Genomic DNA, 16,140 nt, shown 5'->3' with positions numbered 1-16,140 from the left:
TGACTCTTGAACTTAGGACATCAGCTTTTTCCTTCCTCGAGTCACAAGACCAACTCTGTCAGCCTTTGGACTGGAACTTACACCTTTAGCTATCCAGGGTCTCCAACTGGTTGACTTGGGACTTGTCAACCTTTATAGTCATATGAGCCAATTCCTTGAGCTATCATTCAATACTGTGTGTGTGTGTGTGTGTGCTATCAGTTCTGTTTCTCTGGCGAGCCGTGACTAATCCAGGAAGAATCCTACTCCACATTGGAAAAGGTGTTCCAACATTTTGCCCTGCCTGGCCATTGACCAACCGCCCAGCAGAGAGAGGGAGGAAGCCATCCTTGCTCCTGGATTTTTGGAAGCAGAGCTCCAGCCAACACTTGCACACCCATTAGAGAGATGAGTTCTGTATCTCGTAATGACTTTTCCATCTCTCTGTCTTGTGCTTTTAGGATAGACACAGAGAGGATCTGATGTGGACATCCTTCAGAGGGGTCGGCCAGAGCAGGGCAACCAGAGTGATGGAGTCGTGTGAAGTCCACTTGCTCTACCACTTTCCCTCTCTGCCCCAGCACCCTCTAGTTACCTAAAGCATGTGACAATGAGCTCTTCTGATTCCCAGCCCTGTGCTCTCCTTGTACCATAACACTGAGAGACCAGTGTGACAGCTAAGAAGGGGGAGAGGGGGAGGAAACACAGAGGGGGCCTGGGACCCCTCAGGAGTAGAAGCCTGGATGACAGATTATGGGTCAGCTAAAAAGAACAAAAAGAAGTCCCTGTGCCCAGTTCCATAGTTCAAATCACAGTGTGGCTTGAGGGCCTTAGAATGATGGTAGAAACCCACCTTCTCCATCTCCAGAAGGCAATAAGGAACACAATGAAGATATAAGCACTACTTAACCTGGAACAGAAAATTCTGATCTTTATGTACTCTAAATAAAGATTTAAAAGAAAACAGCATTTTTCTTGCTTGAAATGTTTTTGGAATAATCCTATTAGGAGGAAAAAATGTGGGTAAAGGGTTTTCTCTGTGGCACTGACAGCCAGTTTGGAATAAAAGATAGTCCAGCTAATTTCCACTCATCTTTCTCTTTTGCTCATCTTTTCCACTCTCTCCTACCTCTCTGACCACCCGCCTCACAAACCCCACCCCCAAGTCTTCCTACAAAGTGCTCCTTCTTACTCTCTGGCTGGCTCTGCTGGAGACATACCTGTGCCCTCAGCCTCTTTTCTAAGTGAACCCAGGTGGCAGAGTAAGCCAAAGTGTTAGGGACTGACTGGGTTCCCCCACCCCAAATTCTTATGCTGACACTCTAACCCCCAAGACCTTACCTTTACGAAGGTAGTCAAGTTAAAGCGAGATCATTAGGGTGAGCCCTATTCCACTATGACTTGTGTCCCTCTCATTCATTTGTTGAAGCCCAACCCCCAGGGTGACCATATTGGAAATAGGGCCTGTGAGTTGATAAAAGTTAAGTAAGGTTGTGAAGGCAGGGCCCGAATCTGATGGGACTGTGTCCTCACAGGAGGAAGAGGTACCAGAGTTCTTTCCCTGTGCCACGTGAGGGCACATAAGAAGGTCCAGCTGAAGAGTCCTCACCCAGAAATCAACTGTGCTGGACTTTGATCTTGGGTTTTCCAGACTCCAGAACTGTGGGAAAATAAATTTCTATTGTCTAAGCCATGTAGTCTGTAGCATTTTGTCATGGCACCCAGAGCACACTAATATAACAGGTATTAATTAGTCCTTACAAAAGGAGAAATTTGGTCACATGGACACACACAAAAGGAAGACAATCTTAAGAGACAGAGAGAAGATGGCTATTCTACAATCCACAAGCCAAAGAGACCCAGACCAGATCCTCCCCTCACAGACACCTTTATGTGAGGCCACCCAGTCTGCAGTCCTTTCTATGGCAGCCCTTTCACAGTCACACAGTGGGCTAGACAGGTAAATCACAGGTCTCAAGCCAGCCAGACCAGGTTCACACTCCATGAAGCCCTCTACTCTGAGACCTCCCTTCACCTGGAGGGGCGATCATTCCCACATCTCAGGAGCCTTCTTTCCTATGACTACACTGTAGGTCCCTGAAGTTCCAACTTTCCATCTCATTGTGGAGTGGACTTCAGACAAGAACCTATTTTGCTTTGCAAGAAGGAATCATTTTTAATCAGGCAACTGTGAGTCTGAGAGAGAAATCCACGGAGATAGTACAGGCCTCATGCCAATGCGAAGGCCAGTTGCCAAAGCCCAAGTCCCTGCTTTAATTCCCTGACTCAGAGGGGAGGGCACCTCTACCCTGCCGAAGGGAAGGAGAAAGGCAGGGCTACTTATCAGCAGAAGCAGACGCCCTCCCAGAGGCCTGGCTGGTGTCCTGCTCTTGTGGGGACCTGTCCCAACACGACATCAAGCTGGAATGGAAGGACTGGAGGCAAAGGCAGGTAAAGCAAAGGAAAGGGACAGGGGCCCCTGTCCCTCCTCCCTCATCATTACCTGCTCCCCAGACAGGAGGAAGGAGCTGCTGCCGCACAGTTGAGAGGAGAGACAAGAAACGGGGAACAGAGGTAAGAAGAAACCTGGTGGAGGTCCAGAGGAGGCTAGCATGGGAACAAGGGACAGAGACAGGAGAAAAACACACTCATGCCTACAATGCTGCCTCCAAAGCTTGCAGAGATGCTTCAGAAGCCCATCAGTCCAAATTGCCCATGTTCTGCAGATTGTACCCCCAGTGCCTTTGGGATTTGCCCATGGCTAGAAACTAGTGACACCACAGCAGCCTGTACCCCAAGCCATCTGCCCCTGTCCAGCTGAACTGCAACCCCCTTCAGCCCTGAATGTGGTCAGTGTGACAGCTGGAGACAAGAGTCTGCTTCACAGCAAGGTGGGGGGCAAGGGAAAAGGAAGCACAGTCTTCAAGGATTTCTGGATCATAAGATGAAATCCCTACACCATCGGGTGGATTTTGGCAGACAAGCCAATGAGTAGATGAGAAGATGTGAGGGCAGCTTAACGAATGCATTTGCACCAAAAGATGACTGTGTGGGAAACAGTCACTCACCCAATGGACCCCCTTAAGAGAGCTTTGAATTCTCAGGGATGGATACGGAAAACAGACCAACATCTCAGCCAGCAGTGGTGGCAGTCCTTGTTTTCAGGAGCCAAACACATGGAGTGCTGTTCCAGCAAGTGTGCTGAAGGTGTTGAGTCTTAGGACAGTCTTTCAAGTCACTGTGGAAGGCAATGAACTTGGGAGCAGGTGGGTCCGACTTTGAATCCTAGCTCTACCTTTTGCTAGCTGGTAGCAAGGACTGGTTGCATAAATCACTGTGCTTGCTTTCCTTATTTTAAAAATGGGGATAAAAACATCTACCTTGGGGGTTTTTTGAGTGGGTTCCCTGAGATTACATAAGAGCCAGGCACATAGTAGATGGTCAGTTAATACTCCTCTCATTACCCTCTATACCAACTTCCTGCCTGACACCCCAACTCTCAGGCTCCATTTGAAAGGGATAGAGTGATGGAGAGCTCACGACTGTGTGAGAGAGAGCCAGTGCATTTGGCTAGCTCTTGTGGTCAGGATGCTATCTTGTTTATTATAAAGGAAGTTAAAACCAGCCTGTCCTCGATGCCTTGTCGCTCCTCTGCTGCCCCGACACTGTCATAAACAAGACATAAGAAAAGCAGGTGTGTGCTCCTTCTCCTTTAATAGCAATTTCTGTCACCATTTGTGCCTCCTCCACTCATCCATCACGTCACCCACTTACTTACTTATTCATTCCACAGGTGACTAAATATCCAAGCCACTGTGACCAGACACAGAGTCCCAAATTCATTCCCAAAAAGACACTCCCTGCTAGCTAAGATCTGAGTGGCTTTGTAAACTTTCTTTTCTCACTCCCCAGAGGCAGTGCAGAAAGAAGGAAAAGAACGATCTAACTGTAGCAGTGTCTTGAAATAGAAGGCCATGCTCTGGGGTCTCCAGAGACGATCAAGGTGGGTCACAGAAGAAGCACAGTGGTCTTAATTCCTCATTCCCAGTAGGGACTGGACCCGAGGCACATGCCAGAAAACCAGTCTTTACTTTGAGATGAGCCAGCTCAGCCTTATTTGCAAAACTGTCCCCAGAGCCTCCATAGGAAGGATAATATCGCCATAAAGAATCCTTATCTTCTCCTGTGACTACTTCTCTCTCTGTTAGCAGAGAGAGTTTGCAGTGAGCAAGCTGCCTTCTCTGCCCCCCTCCTTTACCTGATACTATTTCGGCTCTTGATAATTACATTAGGTATAGAAACTGACTTTATGATGCTAATAATTATACATGCTTACAAAACAGATGGGTCTGGGATCCGGAGGGGGGAGCGTTTATGGACTCGGAAATGAGACGTTTTGTGGGTAGGAAGTGGATAGTTATTTCCAGGTTTTATTGCTGTGTTCTGTAGGACTCTCCTTAAATCTTGTTGATAACACTGTGCCTGCATTGCCTTCCGTGCATTTTGTAAGACTTAGCTCATCAGTCTTGGGTGCACTGAGAAAATGTCATTAACTGTGTGGACCAGGAGAAATCAGATATAATGGGGACAGGCCGGTGCCTCAAGACAGAGGCACGCACCCACCTGGGAGGTGAGAGATGCTTCTTGCCAATGGAAAACAGGTGATAGAGGTAGGGCAGTGAAGTGGGAATGAATGTTCCACAGGATGTCTGAATCTGCAGGAACCTCAGGCATCATTTAAACACCAGTTCTCAAAGTGGGGTTCCCAGGCAACAGTAATATCACCATCATCTGGGAATCTTCTGGAAGTACAAATTCTCAGGCCCTGCACAGATACTGCCCTTTATTTCAGTTCACCAAAAACTGCTAAAGATTGAGAACCACTGATTGGGTTCAATCCTTTCATATTAAAAATGAGTCAACAAGGGCCTAGAGGAGTCATGGCAGGCCCAACTCATGCAGCCAGTGAATGAAGAGTGGAGGTGGAGCTACCAATCCCCACTGCCTCTCTCCCCAGGACACCATATTTCTCCCAACACATGAGGCCTACGTTAGAGTTGACGGGACTCAGGCTTGGCGTACACTGAAATCACACGGGTTCCTGTTAAATCCAGGAGCTCTGGCATTGCAGCCTGAGATTTTTGTGTTTTTAACAAAGCTCCTAGACGATGGGGTCCTTTGGCTCAGATGTCACCATTTGAGCAGCAAAGTTCTGGCATAAACTAGAATGGGATGCGGGGAAAGTCATCTGGGCAGCAGGACCCACAAAGAGGGGCTACCGTCTCTGATCTGCCTCTCGTGGGGTGCATTTACAGCCCACCCTGAAGCATCCCCTCAGTGGCCTGGAGCTCAGGTCAATGGGCCACAGGCCAGGGGTCATTGCCATCTTGACCTGCTGACTTCTCACCTCACAGGCTGCCATTTTACCTTGAGGAAATCCAGCTCCATTTTCTCCAAAATTCTACACGATGCCTTTCTTTCAAGAGATAAAAATCCTAGAACCTGTGCTTGATCTTTTGAGTTCCTATTTCTTTTTGTTCATTGAGCTCTTTATGACATCTGACCTCAGTTCCTCTGGCTACTTTGAAAGTCACTTATTTATTCACTCAACAAGTGTGTTTTGAGAGCTTGGGGTTGTTGTTATTGTTGTGGTGGTACTGGGGACTGAACTCATGGACTCATGTCTGCTAGGAAGCACTCTACCACTTAAGCCACACCCCCAGTCTTTTTGCTTTAATTATTTTTCAGATACAGTCTCATTCTTTTGCCCAGGTGGGCCTTGGACCAAGATATGCCTACGTCTACCTCCTGGGTAGCTGGGATTACAGGCATGTACCACCAGCTTGAGTACTTTTTAAGTACGAGCACTGGGAAACAGACTAGGTAAATGGATTTCTTCTTCCTTACCTTCTGTCTCCCTTCCTTTGGGGCTTAAAAGGAACTAGGTTCAAACCTAAAAACCTGGCAAAGACTCCTTCTCATTGGACATATTTATTGACTTTTCTCTCATTTCATTTGACTTACTTCTCCCCCTGCCCACCAGGTGGCCTTGCCTCATCCCCCTAATTGGGAACACCCCATCTCCAGCCCCCAAACACACCTATTCATCAACAGCCAGCAGATTGGGTTCTGCCCCTTTCGTATCCCACCCCCTCTCAGAGTCTCATTCCCTCCCCATCAGGTCCCTCTCACAGACAAACATTGATAATGAATAAATCTCTTTCAGAGCTGGGAGTGGGCTGGCGTATCCGTGGGGAAGGCCCTGCAGACACAGGCAGGATGGATGGTTGATGGGAGCGGTGCCTCAGCTCTAATTAACGTATTGTTCTCTGGGCTCCAACAGGATTATGGATGAGCTCCACAAAGCGGCCCACTTAACCTGAGCGTCCTGGTCCCAATCTATTACTTTCTCCATTGGCTTCAGCCTACAGTTTGGCCTGGTGTGATGGGGCTGAGGATGGGCAAAAAGCCGAGAGAGCTCAATTTGAGGAGCTCCCCAATGGCATATGCCCAGCTTGCTTCTACTGACAGTTTAGCTTATTGGGGGCCTGGCCTTGTCCCCCCAGTAGGGGAAAAAATGCAACCTGAAGTATCCAAAATCTCTGATCTGAGGTCATCCACATAAACTTGCAGATAGACACAGAAAGATTACCAGCCCAGTGTGGGAGCTGCCTCCTGACTGCTGGCTCATAGAAAATAGCAAAGCCACTTGAATGGTGGCCTTGAAGTCAATTTTTTTCATTTACATATCATAAAAAGTCTGCCTTTCATCTCCAACCATTCTTTCATTTGACAACTTTTGTCTGAAGGCTGTTATAGCCAAGGGTGCAAATTATGCAAGGTGTAGCTGTAGCCCTCATGAAGCTTACAATTTACTGAAGATGGTAAGAAATGTTCAAGCACCCATAGGCCCTCGGGGGACAGCCTGCGTGAGGGTTCAAATGCAGGACGGAGAGCCCAGATGAGTGAAATGATTAGCATGGGGCTCTTACAAGTGGCGCAAGTGGGCAGACAAGGAGGGCCACCTGACCATGGAGTTTCACAGAGATGCTAAGGACAACAAAGCAGGAGCACTTGATGTATGTAGTGGGGCAAAGTGTCTGGACAGATAACATGGCAGGGCTCATACAAGGACGAACAAGGAGTCCATTGTGGAGTCTGGACTTTTTACTAAGGGACAGTCGTGAATTGGTTGAGCAGACAGAAGGCATGGTGAAAATGTATGCATGTAATTAAGAAAGAAGGTGAACATGCAATGATGTGAAGAGAAACGGTGTGTTACTAAGAGACAGCCTGATAGGGTCTGGAATAAGAATGGTTCCCATGGTCTCCAATTTGCAGGAGAACAAGGATGGTGGTACAGTGAGTCCTAGAGACATCAAGTAAAATGCTTAACCTTCACAGTTAGTTACAGTATGAATGCCTCTTGATTCCGCATCCAGGATGCTCTGCTCAAGATCATATAACCAGAAATTGCTTTACAATATATCCAGTATATGTTTATCAACTAAACTAAGTTACAATGTCCAAAGCCCTCACATTTTTTCAGATGCTTACCAGAGCAGACAGGCTGCAAGAACTCTATCCACATCACTAGCATCTTACATAAGTTTCATCAGGGAATTCTGCCCTGCAGGATTAAGAATGACTCTCTACACCCCTCCCTGCAATCCCATGGCCAATGGGAGCCATAGCAGCTTAGAAGAATAGTGGAACATGATAGCCAAAAAGCCCTTGGCCCACAGTCTTTCTCTCCCACAACCTCAGATGAGCTGCTTAAACTCTCTGAGCTATAATGTCCTCAGTTAGGAGGTTGGGTTATGGGGTGGTGACAAGGATTAAATGAGCAAGTGTGCATAACAGAACATACAGGAACCCAATAAATCATTAGGTATTATTATCATTATCTTATAAATGCAAGGACTTCTGGACCTAAAATAAAGAGCAAGAGCAGTGTTCTGTTGGTAAAGCTCAATACATCAAAATAAAGTGCTGGAAGGGGAAAACATATGGCCTGAAATAGGAAAACCTAGGTCTGAGACTGGATTCCACCTTGATTAGCTGTAAGACACTGCATATGGTGGAGACCGTTAGCACCCAACAATGTCTGTATTCTCCTCTTCTTCCTGGATCTGAGATGGACTACATCTCCCAGCCTCCGTGGTCAGTAGCTGTAGCCATCTGACTATATTCTGGCCTACAGAACATGAGCAGAGGTGATGCATGCTATCTGCAGGCCTGCATGGCCCAGAAAAAGTAATCCACATACAGCCCTCCCAGCCTTCCAACCACCTGCCTAATCAAGATACTCCAAGAACCTGGTGAAGAGCAGAGCCACAAGGCAGAAGCAGCTTGGGCATCCTGCCAACACTCACTGAAGAGGGATACAGTGAAGAAACCGAAGTGCCCCACTGAAATCTGGGGGGTGTTTGTTACAGCAGTAGCCTACCCTGACTGACACGCTTTGCAAGTTGTTTGTCTTACCTGAGCCCTTGATAACTCATCTGTATGACAGGTCTGCTAACAAGTACCCGTCCCGTTTATATTACAAGATGACTAAAGAAAAAGGAAGCATTTGTGCAAGCAGCCAAGGACTCACTAATGTCAGTTATTAGTGCTGTAGTTAGCAGCCTCCCCCTCAATCCATGCCTGGAGCCCTTCACACACTTTATCTTGTGCCTTAACCACCGAGTGTGTGTGAATACAGGTAAACACATCAGGCAAAGGCATTAGATTTAGCTATTTCCCCCTACTTTCTTTCAGAGAGAAAACGCCATCACTTTACTTACATCCCCATACTCCCATTTCTCTTCCAAACATGCATCCATACAGAGATTTTGTAACTCTACTAAGACTCAGGACAGGTGCCTGACTGGTCCTACTGAAGCTATCACACCTCTAGCCTAGAGTAGGTCTGGCATCAATTATTCATTTTTATAGCAAAGAAGCCACAGGGGACTGTCACCACTTGTTGATACGATTATCGCAAAAGTCAATAGGGATGCAGAATGTCAAGTACCCCCACACCACCAGGGCAGGAAGAAGAGTAGACACAGCTCACCAAAAATGCACTGGCATTGCCTTGAGTGGCACCCATGCAGAAGAAAGCACATGTGTGCCTAAGTGCATGTGTGTGACTGTTAAGGTGTGTTTGAGATGCATGAGTATATGTGCATTTATTTGAGAGATAGGTATATGTTTGTGTACATGTGTACAAGGTGTACATGTATGTGTCTGTGTGTGTTTGAGGGCTGTATGTAGATGTGTTTGAGATGCATGCATACATGTGTATTTGGGAGGTACCTGTGTGTGTTTAAACTGCATGCACATGTGAGTTTGCATGTTTGAAGGGGTGTGTGTATCTGAGTGGATATACATGAATGCTCATACATGTGTTGTGCATATGTGTATGTGTGAGCCAATGTGCGTGTGCCCTGGTTGGGAGGTAAAGGAGGAAGAAAGACACAGGGACCAGCTTTAGGAAGACCACAGGGAAGTCATTACTGTTATGAAAATTCCCAGACGCTTTCCTAAATTATTTTCTTGGGAATTTTGATGTAGGAAAATTTCCAGGAAATAGACATTGATTGGTGGGCTCTTCTACATCGTCACCTCACATTTTGTTCTCCTTGCAGCAGACCAAGGGCTAGGCTGGACTCCAGAACCTGAACCCTCCGCCCATGCAGCCTCTCCTCTCCAGCCCTGGCTGAGTTGACAGTGTGCAAGAGAGTCTTCCCAGGAACAAAGAAGGCTGGGAGGCCAGGTGGGTGTGGGAGCAGAAGGGGGGGCAGCGCTGAGGGGGACAGAGCAGAGGGAGGCTCTCAATTGTCAGCCCCGCAGGAGGCCCAGGGAGAAGCGGCTGGCAGCCTTGCGGGGCTGCCGGGTTAGGAACAAGCCCCTGGCACACGGGGCTTGCACAGGCGCACAAATGAAAGAAAATCAGAGGAGGTGAAACCATACAAATTTCGGGTAATAGAAAGAGAGGAAAGAGATGTGCGTGTGGCCTGGGTCTCAGCTCAGATAGGTCGATTCCAAGAAAACGACACCCAACTTTATATTACTTTGCAGAAAGCCAGTGAGCTGAAAAATAACTCTCACCTTTTTTATATTATTATTCGTAGCTTCAGAGTTTCTTCTTCACATTGTTTTCTGCATCTCAGTTGTTCATTTCTCCCCGGCCTGATTTCATTTGGAGATTTGGCCTGGAGCCTGGAGGGGAAGATGGCTCTTGTTAGAATGTAAATCCTCCACAGCCACTGCTGGCTGGACCCCGTCCAGGGTGGGGCCCCTGGCAGGGGAGTAGGGTGTGGCTGAGGTAGAGAGGGAGGGGAGCTGACCCTCTCCTTCTGTTCATAGGAGTCTGTGTGCTATTTATGGGGGGCACATGTATACATAAGTGTGTGTGTGTGTGTGTGTGTACCTGACGGCTCCTGAAAAGGAATGTGTGTAAATCTGAACATCCATGGGAGTGTACAGATTCCCAGGCTTATGAGTGCATATGTGAGTGTTTGTGAGACATCCATAAGTGTGTACGTGTGTGTGTGACTGGGACTGCAGAGTGCACATGTGGAGGAGAGTGTATGTGTGTGTGACACCCATGAACGTGAGGACTACAAAGTGAACATGTGGGGAGGAGCATGTGTGACACCCATGTGTGTGCATGTGCGTGTGGCAGAGACAACAGACTGCACATGTGGGGGGAGTGTGCCTGTGTGTGAGTGCATGTGCCCTCCCTGCGGTGGGAGGGACCCGGAGTGGCTGGGTTTCTGTCTCACTTGAGTCTGCAATGGCAGTGGCTCCTTCACCTTTTGCCAGGCTCTGCGAGGCGCAGCTGTTGTTTGAACCAGGGAAAATGTCAGCCCCCAGGAGGAGCCCAGTTTTAACTTAGAGTGAGCCCCTAGGAAGCATGGCAGTGTATTCTGGGTATTGTGCTTTGGGTCCATTTGCATTTGCTCTTTCCAGTAACTAAGGACTGTGGGTGGTGAGAAGAAGGAGGTACTCTTCTTCAGAGCCCACTGCCCCTCCCAGCTCCCCTGGGCTCCTGATGAGCCTGGCACCAAAGATGCCCAAAGCAGTAAAAAGAGCTCTGCTCAGCCTGCCCCTCACCCCTCGCCCGCATGGCTACCCAGGAGGATTCTTACTGGCCTACAGGTTCCAGGTGGGGATCTCACAGCTGGATGCTCCAGTGTTTGTCATGCCCCAGCACAGGCACATCTGCAATCTGCCTCTGGTGTTCAACATCCTCTTTGAGGATGATGGCAGAGTCTGAGTTCGCTGACACAGCAGAGCAAAAGGTACAAATGTCCCTCCCTCCGTCCCTCCTTGTAAGCATAACCTTTCACTAAGCCCCAGAGTTAGGGGCTCCACGGAGCACCTACCCCTTCCTCAGAGACTGTACTGGAACCCAACACTTAACAAAGGGCCCTGGAAAGGGAACCACACACTCTGGGTTCCATCACCCAGGACCCATGAATCATTAAGATCACTCCGCAATTTAGGCAGGTAGGGAAACTTTGGCACAGAATGGGTAAGTGAGTTACCTAGGGACACACAATCAGTAAGCAGAAGAAAAGCCAAGTTCAAACTTGGCTTGTGTCTGTCTCATCACAGAGGCAACTGCTTGCAGGGCTGACTCCTAGACTAGGCAAACTGGGAAGAGAGAGAGTCCAGAGAGAGCAAGAAGACGTGCTTTAAGCTTGAGTTCTACCACGTCACAGGCAGACTGTGGGCTCAGGCTGCAGCAGTTTTACCAGTGTCTGGTAAAATAGGACCTTCAGGGAGATGGTGGAGTCACAGGTGTGCCAGCTGCAAGAGCCCCACAAGGCTGCTTTCCAGTGTAATCCTCGGTTGTCATCAATCTCTATAGAATGACAAGAGAGGCAAGGGGTGTGGTGAGAGGATTCTGTGTGACCACCTTTGAGTCACTTAAATGCTTGGCATCTTCAAAATGGTGGTGTGCATGGAAGCCTAACTCTCCGGGTTGGTGTGAACTTTGAAGATGCTGGTGGGGTGCAGACGCCTTGATTAGACACATCCTCTTCTTCTTCGGTGAGCCAAAGTAGCCAGCCCATAGGTGAGCTCATCTGTGGTCACCTTTCTACCCAGTGCCCCTCACAGCCATCAGAAACTGAGGGTGCAGTAGTAGTGGAGGTCACCTAACCCGAGGGAGCCCCCTCCCAAAGGTAACTCCTTCCCTGTTCTTATTCTGTTGTGCCTGCTGTAAGCAGAGAGACTTTCTTCTCCCCCTCCTCCCTACTCAGGACCAGAGCAACTGACTGGCTGCACCAGGAAGGTTCTGGTTTGCCCTAAGAAGGTCCCAGAGAGCAGACAGTCTAGGGATCCCATCTTTTCACTAGCACCCTGGTTCCAACTCCCCAATTGGGAGTTTCCCCCTTGGCAGCTGCCCCCCAGTGTTTGTGCACTGAAATGTGTAGCTGTTTGCAGTGAGAAGCACCTTTTCCTGATGGTAAGAAATGTGGGTTTGGATTCAGTAGACGAAGCTGGCTCCTTCCCTCCCACATGAACTAGGGGGCAGTGACCCCACCCCAAGGGGATGTCAGGGAATTGAATGAAGTAATAGATGAATTTGTGTGACCTGGTACCCTAATTAGTCGAAAATGAACATAATAACCCTGGCTGTGTGACCTTGTGCAAATTACTTACACCTTCTGTGTCTCCATTTCCTTATCCATGAAATGAGCCTAATAATAGAATCTAGCTCATAGGGTTAAGTGAGGATTAAATAGGGCTTAACGGAGGATTATTCCAGCTAATATTTATAAGGCACTTAGAACAGTACCTGCTACATGAAGAGTACTCAATGAATTATAATTATAATCCTTGCAAGGATTATTTTGGCCATCACAACTACTCTTTGAAGTAAGCAGTTGCTATTCCATTCCATAGATGAGGAAGCTGAGGTTACAGGAGCTAAGTCAATGGCCTGACATTTGAACCTGGGAGTTTCTGTTGCCAACTGAAGCTTTCCCACTCCCCTCCCCCAGTGGCTTTGATGGCTTTTCCTCTGTGAAGGACTGTCCAGGGGGACTCCAGCCTTTCTTTGTGTCCCTTATAGCCTCTCCTCCTCCCTTCTGATGGAGCTGCCACTGACCAGTTGGGAGCTGGGTCTGGTTTTCCCTAAGGAGACAAAGACATCTGTTTCTCCCAAATGAGAGAGCAGCCTCAGGAGAAGGGGTCACCAGGCTGACTTGGGATAGCTCCCATTCCAGGGTTTTCCAGCTGTCACTGTGGGCATGTGAATGTGTGTGTGTGTGTGTGTGTGTGTGTGTGTGTGAATGTGTGTGTTGGGTGGGGGAGGTGGGAAGCAGGAGCTCCTCTTCCCAAACCACCTCCAGGCAGGCTCTCAACCACAATCAAGAGCCACAATGATGGCCGGAATGACAGGGTACCTTTCAAAGGTGCCTACTGAGGGAGTTTGAGGAGCCTTCCCCAGCCAGTAACACACACACACACACACACACACAGACATACACAGAGGAAATGATCAAGCACAAAGAATCCTCATGTGCTACTTTATATGGCAAATAATTGAACCATACCCTTGTGGTCTCAGTGAGGAGTTTCATCCATATTCATGCCTCGCGTTTCCTGTGGAAACGAACACGCCAGACATTCCAGCTCAGCGGCAGGGGCAGGAAATCTCAAGCACTAATTCAACGCCTCTCGTTCTCCATTCTCGGCTTCGGAGAGCAGATTTAGACAGTGTTTAACCAGCTGGGAGTCGGTGTGTCCGCCAAGGATGCTGGTCCTTCCTTCTATGTCCCTGCCTTTGTTTCTTTCCTCCTTCCTTTCCTCTCTCCTTCTTCACTTCCTTTTCCCTGCCTCTCTGCTCTCCTCCTCATCTCTTCCTCCCTTTCCTCTCCTCTGCTATCTCCCCAACATCACCCCCACTGTCTCTCCTCCACCTTTCTCTGCCTTCAAGGCCTCCTTCTCCACCCAGCACTGGAAAGTGCTGTCTGGCTCTGAGTTTCACTTTCCTTGCCTGGTTATAATGGGGAGGGGTATGGCAGGGGTGCTGGGAAGCCAGTTTGGAGGGTGCGTGTCTACGAATACCAAGCATGTTAATAGGTTAAAGTAAATCTAGAGTAACATTTGAAAGCAGAGAGATGAAAGCAGATCACAGGCCAAAGATCAAACAATCTAGAGCCACTTCTAAGCCTTTTACAGCTGGAGATTATTAGCATTTGAAAGTGAAGAGCATTAGAGGGAGAGAGGGAGGAAAAAAAGTTGGAAGGAATTTTTGTTGTGGAGATAAAAACTGAAATAAATGACAGTGGAAAGGGAGAACCAGAGAGAGGCTGCCTTTAAAAAAAAAAAAAAACAACCACATTAAGACAGTGGTGGGGAGGAAACCCAGAGCTATATTTTTAGCTCATCAATCAGCATGGGTGCTGATGCTTGAGGCTTCCCAACCTTCCCAACCATCCTCTCCAGCTCTCTCCTCAACTTCTGGTTCCAGTGGGCATTCCCTACCCTCCAGCTGGGACACAAAAGCCCCACCTCTGGGCAGGAAGAGAGGCAGGCATTGGGGCTGGAGCCAGGCCTTTCCTCTGAGCTCCTGGGCCCCCCACAACCCCTATCACACACTCCCTTTGGGAGCTGTCCAGCCAATCTTTATTCGCATAGAATACTTGAGTTGATGGAACCAGAGATTACCCACCTGTGATTCTTTCTGCAACCCAGCATGACCAACCATAACTGCTAACCTCCCAGTAAAATCCAGCTTCCTGTGTCACAAAGAAGGCTGGGGCCCTGAGTTCAGTGAAGCAGACATTGCACAGAAAGAAACCTTACTGCCTCTACACTTTTAATTTAGTCAACACCTACTTCCTAAGTTCCTAGTCTGTGTCGGGCACTCTTCTAGGTGCTGAGAAAACTGTAGGACAAAGCAGGCCGGGTCTCTGTCTGTGGGGCTCTTCTAGGCTAGTAGGGAAGGCAGATGTTGAATAAACAGATTTCAGGTTAGACACGGTGGACCGAGCCGAATTATTTATCACAGTTCCCTCCTGAAATGACACCAGCGTGAGATTTGAGTCACTAAGTTCCCACCAGGTAGAGGAAAGTGGAAAAGATGGACAACAGCAGAGGAGAAAAGTCTTTAAATTTTTTAGAAGATCAAAAGCAAATGTCTAGTGAATGGAGGAAGCTTAAATGTCCCAGCCTGCAGAAGGAGGCCTGTGTAATAAGATGTGGCCTTGTGGTCCCCTTGAAGACTGAGGCATTGAGGATGTGGGGGATGGCAGAAGCTGGGGTGCGGATAGGTTAAAGCAGGCTAGACCGCCACATCCCCTCTCCCCAACCTGGGTGGGTAAGGGAACCGTCCTCTGAAAAAGGTAAACAGAAGATGGTTGGAAAGCACCAGACCCATGGATGAACATCCGACATCATCAAGGAAGATGAGGTACAATTCTGGACTGCACTAGGACATCTTCCCCCTTCCCCAGCTGAGAGCTCAGAATGATAGCAGCCAGGTTATCTCACAATCCCAGACCGGAGGCAGAAGCTAGACACAGCTGCCACTCAGGTTCTCTAAATGACTCACACTCTTGAGGATGGACAACTAAATGCCCTTGACATTTTAGGAATGCCTATGCCACTGAGACCACATCAGTTAATAGAAATAAAAACAGAATTCAAAGGAAGCAGAGTCTAGGTTGGGAGTAGACGAAAACTTCAAAAATGTATATCGTAAATACCCTCATCGAGATAAAAGCAGATATTTCACTTGAAACAAGAGCAGAAGGGAGATAGACAGATAATAGATGGATAGATATATAGACACTGACTACCACATATAGCAATCAAGGCACAAGAGAGAGCTCTTGACTATTAAAAGTGATAGCAAAAATTCAAAATTCAATAAAAGGCTTGAAAGATAAAATAGATGAAATCTCCCCAAAAGTGGAGCAGAAAGAGAGAGAATAAGAGAGAGAGAGAGACAGATAATAACAGAGAAAATGAGAACACTAAAGTATCAGTGCAGGAGGCTGGTCATTTGACCGTGAGGAATTCTAGAAAGGTTCAGAGAAAATGGAGGGATAATTATCAAAGAAATAATGGGAGAAAATGTCCCAGAACTGAGAAATGTTGGTCTGCAGATTGAAAGGGCCATTAAAGGTCTAAGGTATGTGACCATGACGT

At 47.9% G+C, this 16,140-nt stretch overlaps 1 long non-coding RNA gene across 1 annotated transcript in view; it reads right to left on the bottom strand.

The window, feature by feature from the left end:
* LOC141420896 (uncharacterized) overlaps nucleotides 1-13,945 on the bottom strand; it is a 62,171-nt gene extending 48,226 nt beyond the window's left edge. The window contains exons 1-2 of the long non-coding RNA XR_012445614.1: nucleotides 13,539-13,945; nucleotides 10,078-10,188 (exon numbers count right to left, since the gene is read on the bottom strand). This is a non-coding gene — a long non-coding RNA (uncharacterized lncRNA). The remainder of the gene's footprint in view (nucleotides 1-10,077; nucleotides 10,189-13,538) is intronic.
* Nucleotides 13,946-16,140: the final 2,195 nt, after the last annotated feature.

This window comes from Castor canadensis, chromosome 2, assembly GCF_047511655.1.
Source record: "Castor canadensis chromosome 2, mCasCan1.hap1v2, whole genome shotgun sequence".
Classification (NCBI taxonomy): domain Eukaryota; kingdom Metazoa; phylum Chordata; class Mammalia; order Rodentia; family Castoridae; genus Castor; species Castor canadensis.
This window is presented reverse-complemented; position numbering and strand designations above follow the sequence as displayed.